Source organism: Eleutherodactylus coqui, chromosome 11, assembly GCF_035609145.1.
Source record: "Eleutherodactylus coqui strain aEleCoq1 chromosome 11, aEleCoq1.hap1, whole genome shotgun sequence".
NCBI lineage: Eukaryota > Metazoa > Chordata > Amphibia > Anura > Eleutherodactylidae > Eleutherodactylus > Eleutherodactylus coqui.
In genome coordinates this window covers 52,721,944-52,741,883 of record NC_089847.1, presented here as the reverse complement: position 1 = coordinate 52,741,883, position 19,940 = coordinate 52,721,944, and the positions used below count along the sequence as shown (strand labels likewise).

General features: G+C 44.7%; 2 non-coding genes across 2 annotated transcripts; both read left to right on the top strand.

Annotated features, from left to right (window-relative positions):
- Nucleotides 1-1,087: 1,087 nt before the first annotated feature.
- Nucleotides 1,088-1,159, top strand: TRNAD-GUC (transfer RNA aspartic acid (anticodon GUC)). The gene has a single exon. It is a non-coding gene; the product is annotated as a tRNA-Asp (tRNA).
- An 18,036-nt stretch (nucleotides 1,160-19,195) lies between these two features.
- TRNAD-GUC (transfer RNA aspartic acid (anticodon GUC)) lies at nucleotides 19,196-19,267 on the top strand. The gene has a single exon. It is a non-coding gene; the product is annotated as a tRNA-Asp (tRNA).
- Nucleotides 19,268-19,940: the final 673 nt, after the last annotated feature.

Genomic DNA, 19,940 nt, shown 5'->3' with positions numbered 1-19,940 from the left:
CAGTTAGATGACTCAAGATATCATCTGTGGAAGCTATTTTTCTTTTGGCAGAACATCTGCGTATGTGTAAATGGGCAAAATTCTATCGGTCCCAAGAGTAAATGGGTCTGCCCGAATACTGCCATGCTTTCATCAGCTTCTTCCTCGTTAGTATAGTGGCGAGTAGTCACGCGGGAGACCGGGGTTCGATTCCCCGACGGGGAGTGCTTTTCTCGTTTTCTACTAAGCTATTTCCCAAGACTGTCGCCATCTTTGACAAAGTCCATCTCAAGAAGAAGTGCTTCCTGCTAAATGCTAAGAAGCATGCCACTTTGCTATCCTCTTGCCTATGTACTGTTTACAACACCAGGTTATGTTTTTCTGCATTTCACCTCCAAACAGCGCTTTGTCCCCAGGAATCACTGCAGCTTTACCTTTGGGGAAAAGGAAAAAGTCTGATTTGTCAGACTTGAGATTTCTTTAGCTGGACTTTGCAGTTAGATGACTCAAGATATCATCTGTGGAAGCTATTTTTCTTTTGGCAGAACATCTGCGTATGTGTAAATGGGCAAAATTCTATCGGTCCCAAGAGTAAATGGGTCTGCCCGAATACTGCCATGCTTTCATCAGCTTCTTCCTCGTTAGTATAGTGGCGAGTAGTCACGCGGGAGACCGGGGTTCGATTCCCCGACGGGGAGTGCTTTTCTCGTTTTCTACGAAGCTATTTCCCAAGACTGTCGCCATCTTTGACAAAGTCCATCTCAAGAAGAAGTGCTTCCTGCTTAATGCTAAGAAGCATGCCACTTTGCTATCCTCTTGCCTATGTACTGTTTACAACACCAGGTTATGTTTTTCTGCATTTCACCTCCAAACAGCGCTTTGTCCCCAGGAATCACTGCAGCTTTACCTTTGGGGAAAGAGAAAAAGTCTGATTTGTCAGACTTGAGATTTCTTTAGCTGGACTTTGCAGTTAGATGACTCAAGATATCATCTGTGGAAGCTATTTTTCTTTTGGCAGAACATCTGCGTATGTGTAAATGGGCAAAATTCTATCGGTCCCAAGAGTAAATGGGTCTGACCGAATACTGCCATGCTTTCATCAGTTTCTTCCTCGTTAGTATAGTGGTGAGTATCCCCGCCTGTCACGCGGGAGACCGGGGTTCGATTCCCCGACGGGGAGTGCTTTTCTCGTTTTCTACGAAGCTATTTCCCAAGACTGTCGCCATCTTTGACAAAGTCCATCTCAAGAAGAAGTGCTTCCTGCTAAATGCTAAGAAGCATGCCACTTTGCTATCCTCTTGCCTATGTACTATTTACAACACCAGGTTATGTTTTTCTGCATTTCACCTCCAAACAGCGCTTTGTCCCCAGGAATCACTGCAGCTTTACCTTTGGGGAAAAGGAAAAAGTCTGATTTGTCAGACTTGAGATTTCTTTAGCTGGACTTTGCAGTTAGATGACTCAAGATATCATCTGTGGAAGCTATTTTTCTTTTGGCAGAACATCTGCGTATGTGTAAATGGGCAAAATTCTATCGGTCCCAAGAGTAAATGGGTCCGCCCGAATACTGCCATGCTTTCATCAGCTTCTTCCTCGTTAGTATAGTGGCGAGTAGTCACGCCTGTCACGTGGGAGACCGGGGTTCGATTCCCCGACGGGGAGTGCTTTTCTCGTTTTCTACTAAGCTATTTCCCAAGACTGTCGCCATCTTTGACAAAGTCCATCTCAAGAAGAAGTGCTTCCTGCTAAATGCTAAGAAGCATGCCAATTTGCTATCCTCTTGCCTATGTACTGTTTACAACACCAGGTTATGTTTTTCTGCATTTCACCTCCAAACAGCGCTTTGTCCCCAGGAAACACAGCAGCTTTACCTTTGGGGAAAGAGAAAAAGTCTGATTTGTCAGACTTGAGATTTCTTTAGCTGGACTTTGCAGTTAGATGACTCAAGATATCATCTGTGGAAGCTATTTTTCTTTTGGCAGAACATCTGCGTATGTGTAAATGGGCAAAATTCTATCGGTCCCAAGAGTAAATGGGTCTGCCCGAATACTGCCATGCTTTCATCAGCTTCTTCCTCGTTAGTATAGTGGCGAGTAGTCACGCGGGAGACCGGGGTTCGATTCCCCAACGGGGAGTGCTTTTCTCGTTTTCTACGAAGCTATTTCCCAAGACTGTCGCCATCTTTGACAAAGTCCATCTCAAGAAGAAGTGCTTCCTGCTAAATGCTAAGAAGCATGCCACTTTGCTATCCTCTTGCCTATGTACTGTTTACAACACCAGGTTATGTTTTTCTGCATTTCACCTCCAAACAGCGCTTTGTCCCCAGGAATCACTGCAGCTTTACCTTTGGGGAAAAGGAAAAAGTCTGATTTGTCAGACTTGAGATTTCTTTAGCTGGACTTTGCAGTTAGATGACTCAAGATATCATCTGTGGAAGCTATTTTTCTTTTGGCAGAACATCTGCGTATGTGTAAATGGGCAAAATTCTATCGGTCCCAAGAGTAAATGGGTCTGCCCGAATACTGCCATGCTTTCATCAGCTTCTTCCTCGTTAGTATAGTGGCGAGTAGTCACGCGGGAGACCGGGGTTCGATTCCCCGACGGGGAGTGCTTTTCTCGTTTTCTACTAAGCTATTTCCCAAGACTGTCGCCATCTTTGACAAAGTCCATCTCAAGAAGAAGTGCTTCCTGCTAAATGCTAAGAAGCATGCCACTTTGCTATCCTCTTGCCTATGTACTGTTTACAACACCAGGTTATGTTTTTCTGCATTTCACCTCCAAACAGCGCTTTGTCCCCAGGAATCACTGCAGCTTTACCTTTGGGGAAAAGGAAAAAGTCTGATTTGTCAGACTTGAGATTTCTTTAGCTGGACTTTGCAGTTAGATGACTCAAGATATCATCTGTGGAAGCTATTTTTCTTTTGGCAGAACATCTGCGTATGTGTAAATGGGCAAAATTCTATCGGTCCCAAGAGTAAATGGGTCTGCCCGAATACTGCCATGCTTTCATCAGCTTCTTCCTCGTTAGTATAGTGGTGAGTGTTCCCACCTGTCACGCGGGAGACCGGGGTTCGATTCCCCGACGGGGAGTGCTTTTCTCGTTTTCTACGAAGCTATTTCCCAAGACTGTCGCCATCTTTGACAAAGTCCATCTCAAGAAGAAGTGCTTCCTGCTTAATGCTAAGAAGCATGCCACTTTGCTATCCTCTTGCCTATGTACTGTTTACAACACCAGGTTATGTTTTTCTGCATTTCACCTCCAAACAGCGCTTTGTCCCCAGGAATCACTGCAGCTTTACCTTTGGGGAAAGAGAAAAAGTCTGATTTGTCAGACTTGAGATTTCTTTAGCTGGACTTTGCAGTTAGATGACTCAAGATATCATCTGTGGAAGCTATTTTTCTTTTGGCAGAACATCTGCGTATGTGTAAATGGGCAAAATTCTATCGGTCCCAAGAGTAAATGGGTCTGACCGAATACTGCCATGCTTTCATCAGCTTCTTCCTCGTTAGTATAGTGGTGAGTATCCCCGCCTGTCATGCGGGAGACCGGGGTTCGATTCCCCGACGGGGACTGCTTTTCTCGTTTTCTACGAAGCTATTTCCCAAGACTGTCGCCATCTTTGACAAAGTCCATCTCAAGAAGAAGTGCTTCCTGCTAAATGCTAAGAAGCATGCCACTTTGCTATCCTCTTGCCTATGTACTGTTTACAACACCAGGTTATGTTTTTCTGCATTTCACCTCCAAACAGCGCTTTGTCCCCAGGAATCACTGCAGCTTTACCTTTGGGGAAAGAGAAAAAGTCTGATTTGTCAGACTTGAGATTTCTTTAGCTGGACTTTGCAGTTAGATGACTCAAGATATCATCTGTGGAAGCTATTTTTCTTTTGGCAGAACATCTGCGTATGTGTAAATGGGCAAAATTCTATCGGTCCCAAGAGTAAATGGGTCTGCCCGAATACTGCCATGCTTTCATCAGCTTCTTCCTCGTTAGTATAGTGGCGAGTAGTCACGCGGGAGACCGGGGTTCGATTCCCCGACGGGGAGTGCTTTTCTCGTTTTCTACGAAGCTATTTCCCAAGACTGTCGCCATCTTTGACAAAGTCCATCTCAAGAAGAAGTGCTTCCTGCTAAATGCTAAGAAGCATGTCACTTTGCTATCCTCTTGCCTATGTACTATTTACAACACCAGGTTATGTTTTTCTGCATTTCACCTCCAAACAGCGCTTTGTCCCCAGGAATCACTGCAGCTTTACCTTTGGGGAAAAGGAAAAAGTCTGATTTGTCAGACTTGAGATTTCTTTAGCTGGACTTTGCAGTTAGATGACTCAAGATATCATCTGTGGAAGCTATTTTTCTTTTGGCAGAACATCTGCGTATGTGTAAATGGGCAAAATTCTATCGGTCCCAAGAGTAAATGGGTCTGCCTGAATACTGCCATGCTTTCATCAGCTTCTTCCTCGTTAGTATAGTGGCGAGTAGTCACGCGGGAGACCGGGGTTCGATTCCCCGACGGGGAGTGCTTTTCTCGTTTTCTACGAAGCTATTTCCCAAGACTGTCGCCATCTTTGACAAAGTCCATCTCAAGAAGAAGTGCTTCCTGCTTAATGCTAAGAAGCATGCCACTTTGCTATCCTCTTGCCTATGTACTGTTTACAACACCAGGTTATGTTTTTCTGCATTTCACCTCCAAACAGCGCTTTGTCCCCAGGAATCACTGCAGCTTTACCTTTGGGGAAAGAGAAAAAGTCTGATTTGTCAGACTTGAGATTTCTTTAGCTGGACTTTGCAGTTAGATGACTCAAGATATCATCTGTGGAAGCTATTTTTCTTTTGGCAGAACATCTGCGTATGTGTAAATGGGCAAAATTCTATCGGTCCCAAGAGTAAATGGGTCTGCCTGAATACTGCCATGCTTTCATCAGCTTCTTCCTCATTAGTATAGTGGCGAGTAGTCACGCGGGAGACCGGGGTTCGATTCCCCGACGGGGAGTGCTTTTCTCGTTTTCTACGAAGCTATTTCCCAAGACTGTCGCCATCTTTGACAAAGTCCATCTCAAGAAGAAGTGCTTCCTGCTAAATGCTAAGAAGCATGCCACTTTGCTATCCTCTTGCCTATGTACTGTTTACAACACCAGGTTATGTTTTTCTGCATTTCACCTCCAAACAGCGCTTTGTCCCCAGGAATCACTGCAGCTTTACCTTTGGGGAAAGAGAAAAAGTCTGATTTGTCAGACTTGAGATTTCTTTAGCTGGACTTTGCAGTTAGATGACTCAAGATATCATCTGTGGAAGCTATTTTTCTTTTGGCAGAACATCTGCGTATGTGTAAATGGGCAAAATTCTATCGGTCCCAAGAGTAAATGGGTCTGACCGAATACTGCCATGCTTTCATCAGCTTCTTCCTCGTTAGTATAGTGGTGAGTATCCCCGCCTGTCATGCGGGAGACCGGGGTTCGATTCCCCGACGGGGACTGCTTTTCTCGTTTTCTACGAAGCTATTTCCCAAGACTGTCGCCATCTTTGACAAAGTCCATCTCAAGAAGAAGTGCTTCCTGCTAAATGCTAAGAAGCATGTCACTTTGCTATCCTCTTGCCTATGTACTATTTACAACACCAGGTTATGTTTTTCTGCATTTCACCTCCAAACAGCGCTTTGTCCCCAGGAATCACTGCAGCTTTACCTTTGGGGAAAAGGAAAAAGTCTGATTTGTCAGACTTGAGATTTCTTTAGCTGGACTTTGCAGTTAGATGACTCAAGATATCATCTGTGGAAGCTATTTTTCTTTTGGCAGAACATCTGCGTATGTGTAAATGGGCAAAATTCTATCGGTCCCAAGAGTAAATGGGTCTGCCTGAATACTGCCATGCTTTCATCAGCTTCTTCCTCGTTAGTATAGTGGCGAGTAGTCACGCGGGAGACCGGGGTTCGATTCCCCGACGGGGAGTGCTTTTCTCGTTTTCTACGAAGCTATTTCCCAAGACTGTCGCCATCTTTGACAAAGTCCATCTCAAGAAGAAGTGCTTCCTGCTAAATGCTAAGAAGCATGCCAATTTGCTATCCTCTTGCCTATGTACTGTTTACAACACCAGGTTATGTTTTTCTGCATTTCACCTCCAAACAGCGCTTTGTCCCCAGGAAACACAGCAGCTTTACCTTTGGGGAAAGAGAAAAAGTCTGATTTGTCAGACTTGAGATTTCTTTAGCTGGACTTTGCAGTTAGATGACTCAAGATATCATCTGTGGAAGCTATTTTTCTTTTGGCAGAACATCTGCGTATGTGTAAATGGGCAAAATTCTATCGGTCCCAAGAGTAAATGGGTCTGCCCGAATACTGCCATGCTTTCATCAGCTTCTTCCTCGTTAGTATAGTGGCGAGTAGTCACGCGGGAGACCGGGGTTCGATTCCCCAACGGGGAGTGCTTTTCTCGTTTTCTACGAAGCTATTTCCCAAGACTGTCGCCATCTTTGACAAAGTCCATCTCAAGAAGAAGTGCTTCCTGCTAAATGCTAAGAAGCATGCCACTTTGCTATCCTCTTGCCTATGTACTGTTTACAACACCAGGTTATGTTTTTCTGCATTTCACCTCCAAACAGCGCTTTGTCCCCAGGAATCACTGCAGCTTTACCTTTGGGGAAAAGGAAAAAGTCTGATTTGTCAGACTTGAGATTTCTTTAGCTGGACTTTGCAGTTAGATGACTCAAGATATCATCTGTGGAAGCTATTTTTCTTTTGGCAGAACATCTGCGTATGTGTAAATGGGCAAAATTCTATCGGTCCCAAGAGTAAATGGGTCTGCCCGAATACTGCCATGCTTTCATCAGCTTCTTCCTCGTTAGTATAGTGGCGAGTAGTCACGCGGGAGACCGGGGTTCGATTCCCCGACGGGGAGTGCTTTTCTCGTTTTCTACTAAGCTATTTCCCAAGACTGTCGCCATCTTTGACAAAGTCCATCTCAAGAAGAAGTGCTTCCTGCTAAATGCTAAGAAGCATGCCACTTTGCTATCCTCTTGCCTATGTACTGTTTACAACACCAGGTTATGTTTTTCTGCATTTCACCTCCAAACAGCGCTTTGTCCCCAGGAATCACTGCAGCTTTACCTTTGGGGAAAAGGAAAAAGTCTGATTTGTCAGACTTGAGATTTCTTTAGCTGGACTTTGCAGTTAGATGACTCAAGATATCATCTGTGGAAGCTATTTTTCTTTTGGCAGAACATCTGCGTATGTGTAAATGGGCAAAATTCTATCGGTCCCAAGAGTAAATGGGTCTGCCCGAATACTGCCATGCTTTCATCAGCTTCTTCCTCGTTAGTATAGTGGTGAGTGTTCCCACCTGTCACGCGGGAGACCGGGGTTCGATTCCCCGACGGGGAGTGCTTTTCTCGTTTTCTACGAAGCTATTTCCCAAGACTGTCGCCATCTTTGACAAAGTCCATCTCAAGAAGAAGTGCTTCCTGCTTAATGCTAAGAAGCATGCCACTTTGCTATCCTCTTGCCTATGTACTGTTTACAACACCAGGTTATGTTTTTCTGCATTTCACCTCCAAACAGCGCTTTGTCCCCAGGAATCACTGCAGCTTTACCTTTGGGGAAAGAGAAAAAGTCTGATTTGTCAGACTTGAGATTTCTTTAGCTGGACTTTGCAGTTAGATGACTCAAGATATCATCTGTGGAAGCTATTTTTCTTTTGGCAGAACATCTGCGTATGTGTAAATGGGCAAAATTCTATCGGTCCCAAGAGTAAATGGGTCTGACCGAATACTGCCATGCTTTCATCAGCTTCTTCCTCGTTAGTATAGTGGTGAGTATCCCCGCCTGTCATGCGGGAGACCGGGGTTCGATTCCCCGACGGGGACTGCTTTTCTCGTTTTCTACGAAGCTATTTCCCAAGACTGTCGCCATCTTTGACAAAGTCCATCTCAAGAAGAAGTGCTTCCTGCTAAATGCTAAGAAGCATGCCACTTTGCTATCCTCTTGCCTATGTACTGTTTACAACACCAGGTTATGTTTTTCTGCATTTCACCTCCAAACAGCGCTTTGTCCCCAGGAATCACTGCAGCTTTACCTTTGGGGAAAGAGAAAAAGTCTGATTTGTCAGACTTGAGATTTCTTTAGCTGGACTTTGCAGTTAGATGACTCAAGATATCATCTGTGGAAGCTATTTTTCTTTTGGCAGAACATCTGCGTATGTGTAAATGGGCAAAATTCTATCGGTCCCAAGAGTAAATGGGTCTGCCCGAATACTGCCATGCTTTCATCAGCTTCTTCCTCGTTAGTATAGTGGCGAGTAGTCACGCGGGAGACCGGGGTTCGATTCCCCGACGGGGAGTGCTTTTCTCGTTTTCTACGAAGCTATTTCCCAAGACTGTCGCCATCTTTGACAAAGTCCATCTCAAGAAGAAGTGCTTCCTGCTAAATGCTAAGAAGCATGTCACTTTGCTATCCTCTTGCCTATGTACTATTTACAACACCAGGTTATGTTTTTCTGCATTTCACCTCCAAACAGCGCTTTGTCCCCAGGAATCACTGCAGCTTTACCTTTGGGGAAAAGGAAAAAGTCTGATTTGTCAGACTTGAGATTTCTTTAGCTGGACTTTGCAGTTAGATGACTCAAGATATCATCTGTGGAAGCTATTTTTCTTTTGGCAGAACATCTGCGTATGTGTAAATGGGCAAAATTCTATCGGTCCCAAGAGTAAATGGGTCTGCCTGAATACTGCCATGCTTTCATCAGCTTCTTCCTCGTTAGTATAGTGGCGAGTAGTCACGCGGGAGACCGGGGTTCGATTCCCCGACGGGGAGTGCTTTTCTCGTTTTCTACGAAGCTATTTCCCAAGACTGTCGCCATCTTTGACAAAGTCCATCTCAAGAAGAAGTGCTTCCTGCTTAATGCTAAGAAGCATGCCACTTTGCTATCCTCTTGCCTATGTACTGTTTACAACACCAGGTTATGTTTTTCTGCATTTCACCTCCAAACAGCGCTTTGTCCCCAGGAATCACTGCAGCTTTACCTTTGGGGAAAGAGAAAAAGTCTGATTTGTCAGACTTGAGATTTCTTTAGCTGGACTTTGCAGTTAGATGACTCAAGATATCATCTGTGGAAGCTATTTTTCTTTTGGCAGAACATCTGCGTATGTGTAAATGGGCAAAATTCTATCGGTCCCAAGAGTAAATGGGTCTGCCTGAATACTGCCATGCTTTCATCAGCTTCTTCCTCATTAGTGTAGTGGCGAGTAGTCACGCGGGAGACCGGGGTTCGATTCCCCGACGGGGAGTGCTTTTCTCGTTTTCTACGAAGCTATTTCCCAAGACTGTCGCCATCTTTGACAAAGTCCATCTCAAGAAGAAGTGCTTCCTGCTAAATGCTAAGAAGCATGCCACTTTGCTATCCTCTTGCCTATGTACTGTTTACAACACCAGGTTATGTTTTTCTGCATTTCACCTCCAAACAGCGCTTTGTCCCCAGGAATCACTGCAGCTTTACCTTTGGGGAAAGAGAAAAAGTCTGATTTGTCAGACTTGAGATTTCTTTAGCTGGACTTTGCAGTTAGATGACTCAAGATATCATCTGTGGAAGCTATTTTTCTTTTGGCAGAACATCTGCGTATGTGTAAATGGGCAAAATTCTATCGGTCCCAAGAGTAAATGGGTCTGACCGAATACTGCCATGCTTTCATCAGCTTCTTCCTCGTTAGTATAGTGGTGAGTATCCCCGCCTGTCATGCGGGAGACCGGGGTTCGATTCCCCGACGGGGACTGCTTTTCTCGTTTTCTACGAAGCTATTTCCCAAGACTGTCGCCATCTTTGACAAAGTCCATCTCAAGAAGAAGTGCTTCCTGCTAAATGCTAAGAAGCATGTCACTTTGCTATCCTCTTGCCTATGTACTATTTACAACACCAGGTTATGTTTTTCTGCATTTCACCTCCAAACAGCGCTTTGTCCCCAGGAATCACTGCAGCTTTACCTTTGGGGAAAAGGAAAAAGTCTGATTTGTCAGACTTGAGATTTCTTTAGCTGGACTTTGCAGTTAGATGACTCAAGATATCATCTGTGGAAGCTATTTTTCTTTTGGCAGAACATCTGCGTATGTGTAAATGGGCAAAATTCTATCGGTCCCAAGAGTAAATGGGTCTGCCTGAATACTGCCATGCTTTCATCAGCTTCTTCCTCGTTAGTATAGTGGCGAGTAGTCACGCGGGAGACCGGGGTTCGATTCCCCGACGGGGAGTGCTTTTCTCGTTTTCTACGAAGCTATTTCCCAAGACTGTCGCCATCTTTGACAAAGTCCATCTCAAGAAGAAGTGCTTCCTGCTAAATGCTAAGAAGCATGCCACTTTGCTATCCTCTTGCCTATGTACTGTTTACAACACCAGGTTATGTTTTTCTGCATTTCACCTCCAAACAGCGCTTTGTCCCCAGGAATCACTGCAGCTTTACCTTTGGGGAAAGAGAAAAAGTCTGATTTGTCAGACTTGAGATTTCTTTAGCTGGACTTTGCAGTTAGATGACTCAAGATATCATCTGTGGAAGCTATTTTTCTTTTGGCAGAACATCTGCTTATGTGTAAATGGGCAAAATTCTATCGGTCCCAAGAGTAAATGGGTCTGCCCGAATACTGCCATGCTTTCATCAGCTTCTTCCTCGTTAGTATAGTGGTGAGTGTTCCCGCCTGTCACGCGGGAGACCGGGGTTCGATTCCCCGACGGGGAGTGCTTTTCTCGTTTTCTACGAAGCTATTTCCCAAGACTGTCGCCATCTTTGACAAAGTCCATCTCAAGAAGAAGTGCTTCCTGCTTAATGCTAAGAAGCATGCCACTTTGCTATCCTCTTGCCTATGTACTGTTTACAACACCAGGTTATGTTTTTCTGCATTTCACCTCCAAACAGCGCTTTGTCCCCAGGAATCACTGCAGCTTTACCTTTGGGGAAAGAGAAAAAGTCTGATTTGTCAGACTTGAGATTTCTTTAGCTGGACTTTGCAGTTAGATGACTCAAGATATCATCTGTGGAAGCTATTTTTCTTTTGGCAGAACATCTGCGTATGTGTAAATGGGCAAAATTCTATCGGTCCCAAGAGTAAATGGGTCTGACCGAATACTGCCATGCTTTCATCAGCTTCTTCCTCGTTAGTATAGTGGTGAGTATCCCCGCCTGTCATGCGGAGACCGGGGTTCGATTCCCCGACGGGGACTGCTTTTCTCGTTTTCTACGAAGCTATTTCCCAAGACTGTCGCCATCTTTGACAAAGTCCATCTCAAGAAGAAGTGCTTCCTGCTAAATGCTAAGAAGCATGCCACTTTGCTATCCTCTTGCCTATGTACTATTTACAACACCAGGTTATGTTTTTCTGCATTTCACCTCCAAACAGCGCTTTGTCCCCAGGAATCACTGCAGCTTTACCTTTGGGGAAAAGGAAAAAGTCTGATTTGTCAGACTTGAGATTTCTTTAGCTGGACTTTGCAGTTAGATGACTCAAGATATCATCTGTGGAAGCTATTTTTCTTTTGGCAGAACATCTGCGTATGTGTAAATGGGCAAAATTCTATCGGTCCCAAGAGTAAATGGGTCTGCCCGAATACTGCCATGCTTTCATCAGCTTCTTCCTCGTTAGTATAGTGGCGAGTAGTCACGCGGGAGACCGGGGTTCGATTCCCCGACGGGGAGTGCTTTTCTCGTTTTCTACGAAGCTATTTCCCAAGACTGTCGCCATCTTTGACAAAGTCCATCTCAAGAAGAAGTGCTTCCTGCTAAATGCTAAGAAGCATGCCAATTTGCTATCCTCTTGCCTATGTACTGTTTACAACACCAGGTTATGTTTTTCTGCATTTCACCTCCAAACAGCGCTTTGTCCCCAGGAATCACAGCAGCTTTACCTTTGGGGAAAGAGAAAAAGTCTGATTTGTCAGACTTGAGATTTCTTTAGCTGGACTTTGCAGTTAGATGACTCAAGATATCATCTGTGGAAGCTATTTTTCTTTTGGCAGAACATCTGCGTATGTGTAAATGGGCAAAATTCTATCGGTCCCAAGAGTAAATGGGTCTGCCCGAATACTGCCATGCTTTCATCAGCTTCTTCCTCGTTAGTATAGTGGCGAGTAGTCACGCGGGAGACCGGGGTTCGATTCCCCAACGGGGAGTGCTTTTCTCGTTTTCTACGAAGCTATTTCCCAAGACTGTCGCCATCTTTGACAAAGTCCATCTCAAGAAGAAGTGCTTCCTGCTAAATGCTAAGAAGCATGCCACTTTGCTATCCTCTTGCCTATGTACTGTTTACAACACCAGGTTATGTTTTTCTGCATTTCACCTCCAAACAGCGCTTTGTCCCCAGGAATCACTGCAGGTTTACCTTTGGGGAAAAGGAAAAAGTCTGATTTGTCAGACTTGAGATTTCTTTAGCTGGACTTTGCAGTTAGATGACTCAAGATATCATCTGTGGAAGCTATTTTTCTTTTGGCAGAACATCTGCGTATGTGTAAATGGGCAAAATTCTATCGGTCCCAAGAGTAAATGGGTCTGCCCGAATACTGCCATGCTTTCATCAGCTTCTTCCTCGTTAGTATAGTGGCGAGTAGTCACGCGGGAGACCGGGGTTCGATTCCCCGACGGGGAGTGCTTTTCTCGTTTTCTACGAAGCTATTTCCCAAGACTGTCGCCATCTTTGACAAAGTCCATCTCAAGAAGAAGTGCTTCCTGCTAAATGCTAAGAAGCATGCCACTTTGCTATCCTCTTGCCTATGTACTGTTTACAACACCAGGTTATGTTTTTCTGCATTTCACCTCCAAACAGCGCTTTGTCCCCAGGAATCACTGCAGCTTTACCTTTGGGGAAAAGGAAAAAGTCTGATTTGTCAGACTTGAGATTTCTTTAGCTGGACTTTGCAGTTAGATGACTCAAGATATCATCTGTGGAAGCTATTTTTCTTTTGGCAGAACATCTGCGTATGTGTAAATGGGCAAAATTCTATCGGTCCCAAGAGTAAATGGGTCTGACCGAATACTGCCATGCTTTCATCAGCTTTTTCCTCGTTAGTATAGTGGTGAGTATCCCCGCCTGTCATGCGGGAGACCGGGGTTCGATTCCCCGACGGGGACTGCTTTTCTCGTTTTCTACGAAGCTATTTCCCAAGACTGTCGCCATCTTTGACAAAGTCCATCTCAAGAAGAAGTGCTTCCTGCTAAATGCTAAGAAGCATGCCACTTTGCTATCCTCTTGCCTATGTACTGTTTACAACACCAGGTTATGTTTTTCTGCATTTCACCTCCAAACAGCGCTTTGTCCCCAGGAATCACTGCAGCTTTACCTTTGGGGAAAGAGAAAAAGTCTGATTTGTCAGACTTGAGATTTCTTTAGCTGGACTTTGCAGTTAGATGACTCAAGATATCATCTGTGGAAGCTATTTTTCTTTTGGCAGAACATCTGCGTATGTGTAAATGGGCAAAATTCTATCGGTCCCAAGAGTAAATGGGTCTGCCCGAATACTGCCATGCTTTCATCAGCTTCTTCCTCGTTAGTATAGTGGCGAGTAGTCACGCGGGAGACCGGGGTTCGATTCCCCGACGGGGAGTGCTTTTCTCGTTTTCTACGAAGCTATTTCCCAAGACTGTCGCCATCTTTGACAAAGTCCATCTCAAGAAGAAGTGCTTCCTGCTAAATGCTAAGAAGCATGTCACTTTGCTATCCTCTTGCCTATGTACTATTTACAACACCAGGTTATGTTTTTCTGCATTTCACCTCCAAACAGCGCTTTGTCCCCAGGAATCACTGCAGCTTTACCTTTGGGGAAAAGGAAAAAGTCTGATTTGTCAGACTTGAGATTTCTTTAGCTGGACTTTGCAGTTAGATGACTCAAGATATCATCTGTGGAAGCTATTTTTCTTTTGGCAGAACATCTGCGTATGTGTAAATGGGCAAAATTCTATCGGTCCCAAGAGTAAATGGGTCTGCCTGAATACTGCCATGCTTTCATCAGCTTCTTCCTCGTTAGTATAGTGGCGAGTAGTCACGCGGGAGACCGGGGTTCGATTCCCCGACGGGGAGTGCTTTTCTCGTTTTCTACGAAGCTATTTCCCAAGACTGTCGCCATCTTTGACAAAGTCCATCTCAAGAAGAAGTGCTTCCTGCTAAATGCTAAGAAGCATGCCACTTTGCTATCCTCTTGCCTATGTACTGTTTACAACACCAGGTTATGTTTTTCTGCATTTCACCTCCAAACAGCGCTTTGTCCCCAGGAATCACTGCAGCTTTACCTTTGGGGAAAGAGAAAAAGTCTGATTTGTCAGACTTGAGATTTCTTTAGCTGGACTTTGCAGTTAGATGACTCAAGATATCATCTGTGGAAGCTATTTTTCTTTTGGCAGAACATCTGCGTATGTGTAAATGGGCAAAATTCTATCGGTCCCAAGAGTAAATGGGTCTGCCCGAATACTGCCATGCTTTCATCAGCTTCTTCCTCGTTAGTATAGTGGTGAGTGTTCCCGCCTGTCACGCGGGAGACCGGGGTTCGATTCCCCGACGGGGAGTGCTTTTCTCGTTTTCTACGAAGCTATTTCCCAAGACTGTCGCCATCTTTGACAAAGTCCATCTCAAGAAGAAGTGCTTCCTGCTTAATGCTAAGAAGCATGCCACTTTGCTATCCTCTTGCCTATGTACTGTTTACAACACCAGGTTATGTTTTTCTGCATTTCACCTCCAAACAGCGCTTTGTCCCCAGGAATCACTGCAGCTTTACCTTTGGGGAAAGAGAAAAAGTCTGATTTGTCAGACTTGAGATTTCTTTAGCTGGACTTTGCAGTTAGATGACTCAAGATATCATCTGTGGAAGCTATTTTTCTTTTGGCAGAACATCTGCGTATGTGTAAATGGGCAAAATTCTATCGGTCCCAAGAGTAAATGGGTCTGACCGAATACTGCCATGCTTTCATCAGCTTCTTCCTCGTTAGTATAGTGGTGAGTATCCCCGCCTGTCATGCGGGAGACCGGGGTTCGATTCCCCGACGGGGACTGCTTTTCTCGTTTTCTACGAAGCTATTTCCCAAGACTGTCGCCATCTTTGACAAAGTCCATCTCAAGAAGAAGTGCTTCCTGCTAAATGCTAAGAAGCATGCCACTTTGCTATCCTCTTGCCTATGTACTATTTACAACACCAGGTTATGTTTTTCTGCATTTCACCTCCAAACAGCGCTTTGTCCCCAGGAATCACTGCAGCTTTACCTTTGGGGAAAAGGAAAAAGTCTGATTTGTCAGACTTGAGATTTCTTTAGCTGGACTTTGCAGTTAGATGACTCAAGATATCATCTGTGGAAGCTATTTTTCTTTTGGCAGAACATCTGCGTATGTGTAAATGGGCAAAATTCTATCGGTCCCAAGAGTAAATGGGTCTGCCCGAATACTGCCATGCTTTCATCAGCTTCTTCCTCGTTAGTATAGTGGCGAGTAGTCACGCGGGAGACCGGGGTTCGATTCCCCGACGGGGAGTGCTTTTCTCGTTTTCTACGAAGCTATTTCCCAAGACTGTCGCCATCTTTGACAAAGTCCATCTCAAGAAGAAGTGCTTCCTGCTAAATGCTAAGAAGCATGCCAATTTGCTATCCTCTTGCCTATGTACTGTTTACAACACCAGGTTATGTTTTTCTGCATTTCACCTCCAAACAGCGCTTTGTCCCCAGGAATCACAGCAGCTTTACCTTTGGGGAAAGAGAAAAAGTCTGATTTGTCAGACTTGAGATTTCTTTAGCTGGACTTTGCAGTTAGATGACTCAAGATATCATCTGTGGAAGCTATTTTTCTTTTGGCAGAACATCTGCGTATGTGTAAATGGGCAAAATTCTATCGGTCCCAAGAGTAAATGGGTCTGCCCGAATACTGCCATGCTTTCATCAGCTTCTTCCTCGTTAGTATAGTGGCGAGTAGTCACGCGGGAGACCGGGGTTCGATTCCCCGACGGGGAGTGCTTTTCTCGTTTTCTACGAAGCTATTTCCCAAGACTGTCGCCATCTTTGACAAAGTCCATCTCAAGAAGAAGTGCTTCCTGCTAAATGCTAAGAAGCATGCCACTTTGCTATCCTCTTGCCTATGTACTGTTTACAACACCAGGTTATGTTTTTCTGCATTTCACCTCCAAACAGCGCTTTGTCCCCAGGAATCACTGCAGCTTTACCTTTGGGGAAAAGGAAAAAGTCTGATTTGTCAGACTTGAGATTTCTTTAGCTGGACTTTGCAGTTAGATGACTCAAGATATCATCTGTGGAAGCTATTTTTCTTTTGGCAGAACATCTGCGTATGTGTAAATGGGCAAAATTCTATCGGTCCCAAGAGTAAATGGGTCTGCCCGAATACTGCCATGCTTTCATCAGCTTCTTCCTCGTTAGTATAGTGGCGAGTAGTCACGCGGGAGACCGGGGTTCGATTCCCCGACGGGGAGTGCTTTTCTCGTTTTCTACGAAGCTATTTCCCAAGACTGTCGCCATCTTTGACAAAGTCCATCTCAAGAAGAAGTGCTTCCTGCTAAATGGTAAGAAGCATGCCAATTTGCTATCCTCTTGCCTATGTACTGTTTACAACACCAGGTTATGTTTTTCTGCATTTCACCTCCAAACAGCGCTTTGTCCCCAGGAATCACAGCAGCTTTACCTTTGGGGAAAGAGAAAAAGTCTGATTTGTCAGACTTGAGATTTCTTTAGCTGGACTTTGCAGTTAGATGACTCAAGATATCATCTGTGGAAGCTATTTTTCTTTTGGCAGAACATCTGCGTATGTGTAAATGGGCAAAATTCTATCGGTCCCAAGAGTAAATGGGTCTGCCCGAATACTGCCATGCTTTCATCAGCTTCTTCCTCGTTAGTATAGTGGCGAGTAGTCACGCGGGAGACCGGGGTTCGATTCCCCAACGGGGAGTGCTTTTCTCGTTTTCTACGAAGCTATTTCCCAAGACTGTCGCCATCTTTGACAAAGTCCATCTCAAGAAGAAGTGCTTCCTGCTAAATGCTAAGAAGCATGCCACTTTGCTATCCTCTTGCCTATGTACTGTTTACAACACCAGGTTATGTTTTTCTGCATTTCACCTCCAAACAGCGCTTTGTCCCCAGGAATCACTGCAGCTTTACCTTTGGGGAAAAGGAAAAAGTCTGATTTGTCAGACTTGAGATTTCTTTAGCTGGACTTTGCAGTTAGATGACTCAAGATATCATCTGTGGAAGCTATTTTTCTTTTGGCAGAACATCTGCGTATGTGTAAATGGGCAAAATTCTATCGGTCCCAAGAGTAAATGGGTCTGCCCGAATACTGCCATGCTTTCATCAGCTTCTTCCTCGTTAGTATAGTGGCGAGTAGTCACGCGGGAGACCGGGGTTCGATTCCCCGACGGGGAGTGCTTTTCTCGTTTTCTACGAAGCTATTTCCCAAGACTGTCGCCATCTTTGACAAAGTCCATCTCAAGAAGAAGTGCTTCCTGCTAAATGCTAAGAAGCATGCCACTTTGCTATCCTCTTGCCTATGTACTGTTTACAACACCAGGTTATGTTTTTCTGCATTTCACCTCCAAACAGCGCTTTGTCCCCAGGAATCACTGCAGCTTTACCTTTGGGGAAAGAGAAAAAGTCTGATTTGTCAGACTTGAGATTTCTTTAGCTGGACTTTGCAGTTAGATGACTCAAGATATCATCTGTGGAAGCTATTTTTCTTTTGGCAGAACATCTGCGTATGTGTAAATGGGCAAAATTCTATCGGTCCCAAGAGTAAATGGGTCTGCCCGAATACTGCCATGCTTTCATCAGCTTCTTCCTCGTTAGTATAGTGGTGAGTAGTCACGCCTGTCACGCGGGAGACTGGGGTTCGATTCCCCGACGGGGAGTGCTTTTCTCGTTTTCTACGAAGCTATTTCCCAAGACTGTCGCCATCTTTGACAAAGTCCATCTCAAGAAGAAGTGCTTCCTGCTAAATGCTAAGAAGCATGCCACTTTGCTATCCTCTTGCCTATGTACTATTTACAACACCAGGTTATGTTTTTCTGCATTTCACCTCCAAACAGCGCTTTGTCCTCAGGAATCACTGCAGCTTTACCTTTGGGGAAAAGGAAAAAGTCTGATTTGTCAGACTTGAGATTTCTTTAGCTGGACTTTGCAGTTAGATGACTCAAGATATCATCTGTGGAAGCTATTTTTCTTTTGGCAGAACATCTGCGTATGTGTAAATGGGCAAAATTCTATCGGTCCCAAGAGTAAATGGGTCCGCCCGAATACTGCCATGCTTTCATCAGCTTCTTCCTCGTTAGTATAGTGGCGAGTAGTCACGCCTGTCACGCGGGAGACCGGGGTTCGATTCCCCGACGGGGAGTGCTTTTCTCGTTTTCTACGAAGCTATTTCCCAAGACTGTCACCATCTTTGACAAAGTCCATCTCAAGAAGAAGTGCTTCCTGCTAAATGCTAAGAAGCATGCCACTTTGCTATCCTCTTGCCTATGTACTGTTTACAACACCAGGTTATGTTTTTCTGCATTTCACCTCCAAACAGCGCTTTGTCCCCAGGAATCACTGCAGCTTTACCTTTGGGGAAAGAGAAAAAGTCTGATTTGTCAGACTTGAGATTTCTTTAGCTGGACTTTGCAGTTAGATGACTCAAGATATCATCTGTGGAAGCTATTTTTCTTTTGGCAGAACATCTGCGTATGTGTAAATGGGCAAAATTCTATCGGTCCCAAGAGTAAATGAGTCTGCCCGAATACTGCCATGCTTTCATCAGCTTCTTCCTCGTTAGTATAGTGGCGAGTAGTCACGCGGGAGACCGGGGTTCGATTCCCCGACGGGGAGTGCTTTTCTCGTTTTCTACGAAGCTATTTCCCAAGACTGTCGCCATCTTTGACAAAGTCCATCTCAAGAAGAAGTGCTTCCTGCTAAATGCTAAGAAGCATGCCACTTTGCTATCCTCTTGCCTATGTACTGTTTACAACACCAGGTTATGTTTTTCTGCATTTCACCTCCAAACAGCGCTTTGTCCCCAGGAATCACTGCAGCTTTACCTTTGGGGAAAGAGAAAAAGTCTGATTTGTCAGACTTGAGATTTCTTTAGCTGGACTTTGCAGTTAGATGACTCAAGATATCATCTGTGGAAGCTATTTTTCTTTTGGCAGAACATCTGCATATGTGTAAATGGGCAAAATTCTATCGGTCCCAAGAGTAAATGGGTCTGACCGAATACTGCCATGCTTTCATCAGTTTCTTCCTCGTTAGTATAGTGGTGAGTATCCCCGCCTGTCACGCGGGAGACCGGGGTTCGATTCCCCGACGGGGAGTGCTTTTCTCGTTTTCTACGAAGCTATTTCCCAAGACTGTCGCCATCTTTGACAAAGTCCATCTCAAGAAGAAGTGCTTCCTGCTAAATGCTAAGAAGCATGCCACTTTGCTATCCTCTTGCCTATGTACTATTTACAACACCAGGTTATGTTTTTCTGCATTTCACCTCCAAACAGCGCTTTGTCCCCAGGAATCACTGCAGCTTTACCTTTGGGGAAAAGGAAAAAGTCTGATTTGTCAGACTTGAGATTTCTTTAGCTGGACTTTGCAGTTAGATGACTCAAGATATCATCTGTGGAAGCTATTTTTCTTTTGGCAGAACATCTGCGTATGTGTAAATGGGCAAAATTCTATCGGTCCCAAGAGTAAATGGGTCCGCCCGAATACTGCCATGCTTTCATCAGCTTCTTCCTCGTTAGTATAGTGGCGAGTAGTCACGCCTGTCACGTGGGAGACCGGGGTTCGATTCCCCGACGGGGAGTGCTTTTCTCGTTTTCTACTAAGCTATTTCCCAAGACTGTCGCCATCTTTGACAAAGTCCATCTCAAGAAGAAGTGCTTCCTGCTAAATGCTAAGAAGCATGCCAATTTGCTATCCTCTTGCCTATGTACTGTTTACAACACCAGGTTATGTTTTTCTGCATTTCACCTCCAAACAGCGCTTTGTCCCCAG